Source organism: Triticum dicoccoides, unplaced genomic scaffold (assembly GCF_002162155.2).
Source record: "Triticum dicoccoides isolate Atlit2015 ecotype Zavitan unplaced genomic scaffold, WEW_v2.0 scaffold9090, whole genome shotgun sequence".
NCBI classification, from domain to species: domain Eukaryota; kingdom Viridiplantae; phylum Streptophyta; class Magnoliopsida; order Poales; family Poaceae; genus Triticum; species Triticum dicoccoides.
The window spans coordinates 65,912-68,872 of NW_021309463.1; positions in this window are offsets into that span (position 1 = coordinate 65,912).

Here is a 2,961-nt window from a genome sequence, read left to right on the forward strand (position 1 = left end):
TCATTTTCTCGCGGCACCAAGCAAAAAAAAATTGCCACCGCGGAAGTATCTATCTCCCAGCCCCTCCCTCCCACCAAAAGCCACATTTCCACTGATCCTCCTTACTTTCCAAGTTCAAACCTTCACTGCTGCTTACTGGGAGCTCAGCCTCCTCGCCGGCGACCCTTATTCTTGCACCGCCGCCTCCTCGCCGGCGACCCTTCTTCTTGCAGCACCACCTCCTTGCCGGCAACCCTTCTTCTTGCAGCGCCTCCTCCTCGCTGCTGACCCTTCTTCTTGCTGCGCGACTGATACGTCTCCTACGTATCTATAATTTTTGATTGTTCCATGCTATTATATTATCTGTTTTGGATGTTTACTGGGCTTTAATATGATCTTTTATATTATTTTTGGGACTAAAGGCCCAGGGCCAGTTTCTGTTTTTTTGCCTATTTTATAGTTTTGCAGAAAAGGAATACCAAACGGAGTCCAAACGGAATGAAACCTTCGCGATGATCTTTCTTGGACCGAAAGCAAACCAGAATACTTGGATATGAAGTCGGAGATGTAACAAGGAGGCCACGAGGCAGGAGGGTGCGCCCAGGGGGGTAGGCGCACCCCACCCTTGTGGGCCCCTCGTAGCTCCGCCTAGTTCTTTCGCCTATATATACTCTTATACCCTAAAAACATCAGGGGGAGCCACGAAACCACTTTTCCACCGCCGCAACCTTCTGTACCCGTGAGATCCCATCTTGGGGCCTTTTTCGGTGATCTGCCGAAGGGGGACTCGATCACGGAGGGCTTCTACATCAACACCATTACCTCTTCGATGAAGCGTGAGTAGTTTACCACAGACCTTCGGGTCCATAATTATTAGCTAGATGGCTTCTTCTCTCTCTTTGATTCTCAATACAAAGTTCTCCTCAATGTTCTTGGAGATCTATTCAATGTAATACTCTTTTGCGGTGTGTTTGCCGAGATCCGATGAATTGTGGATTTATGATCAAGATTATCTATGAATATTATTTGGTTCTTCTCTGAGTTCTTATATGCATGATTTGATATCTTTGCAAGTCTCTTTGAATTATCGATTTAGTTTGGCGTACTAGATTGATCTTTCTTGCCATGAGAGAAGTGCTTAGCTTTGGGTTCAATCTTGTGGTGTCCTTTCCCAGTGAGAGCAGGGGCAGCAAGGCACGTATTGTATTGTTGCCATCGAGGATAAAAATATGGGGTTTTCATCATATTGCTTGAGTTAATTCCTCTACATCATGTCATCTTGCTTAATGAGTTACTCTGTTCTTATGAACTTAATACTTTAGATGCATGTTGGATAGCGGTCGATGTGTGGAGTAATAGTAGTAGATGCAGGCAGAAGTCGGTCTACTTGACACAGACATTATGCCTATGTTCATGATCATTGCCTTAGATGTCATCATAATTATGCGCTTTTATATCAATTGCTCGGGAGTAATTTGTTCACCCATCGTAATACATGCTATCTCGAGAGAAGCCACTAGAAACCTATGGCCCCTGGGTCTATTTTCCATCATATTAAGTCTCTTTTCCATATTATTGAATCTCGTTTACATCTTGCTAGTTTTTGATCTATTATTTTGCAATCTTTACTTTCCAATCTATAAACCAAAAATACCAAAAATATTTACTTTATCGTTTATCTATCTCTATCAGATCTCACTTTTGCGAGTGACCATGAAGGGATTGACAACCCCTTTATCTTGGTTGCAAGTTCTTGATTGTTTGTGCAGGTATTCAGTGACTTGTGCGTCGTTTCCTACTGGTTTGATACCTTGGTTCCCAAAACTGCTGGAAATACTTATGCTACTTTGCTGCATCACCCTTTCCTCTTCAAGGGAAAACCAACGCAAGCTCAAGAGGTAGCAGCAACCTCCTCGCCGTCGACCCTTCTTCTTACTGCGCGGCCTCACTGTCATCCTCCTTCCCCGTCCCACATGCCCCAATCGACGGCGCGACACCTTCCACTGAAATCACTGGCCCCGTCCTCCAATTAAGCACCGCCTGTTGGGGAACGTAGCATGCAATTTCAAAAAAACTCCTACGCTCACGCAAGATCTATCTAGGAGATGCATAGCAACGAGAGGGAAAGAGTGTGTCCACGTACCCTCATAGACCAAAAGCGGAAGCGTTTGTTTAACGCAGTTGATGTAGTCGAACGTCTTCTCGTTCCGACCTACCGAGTACTGAACGTACGACACCTCCGAGTTCTGCACACGTTTAGCACGATGACGTCCCTCGAACTCTTGATCCAGCAGAGGGTCGAGGAAGTAGATGAGTTCCTTCAGCATGACGACGCGGTGATGGTGATGGTGATGTGATCCACGCAGGGCTTCGCCTAAGCACCACGAGAACATGATCGGAGGCATAAACTGTGGAGGGGGGCTGCCGCACACGGCTTGGAATCAATATTCGGTGTGTTGTAGGGGCGCCCCCCATGTATAAAGGAGGGAGGGAAAGGAGGCCGTCCCTAGGCATGCCCCAAGTATGAGGAGTCCTACTTGGTGTCCTAGTAGGATTCGCCCCCACTTTCCTTTTACCGGAGGGGGAAAGGGGGAAGGATAGAGGGGAGGAGAAGGAAAGGGGGGCGCCGCCCCTCTCCTTGTCCAATTCAGCCTCCTTCCCTGGTGGGGGGCGCGCCACCCCTTATGGGCTGGTGTGCCTCCCTCCTATGGCCCATATGGCCCATATCTTTCCCCAGGGGGCGGGGGTCCGGTAACCCCTCTAGTACTCCGGTATGTACCCGATACATTCCGGAACACTTCCGATATTCGAATACTACCTTCAAATATATCAATCTTTACCTCTCGACCATTTTGAGACTACTCGTCATGTTCGTGATCTCATCCGGGACTCCAAACAACATTCGGTCACCAAATCACATAACTCATATATACAAATCTTCATCGAATGTTAAGCGTGCGGACCCTACGGGTTCGAGAACTA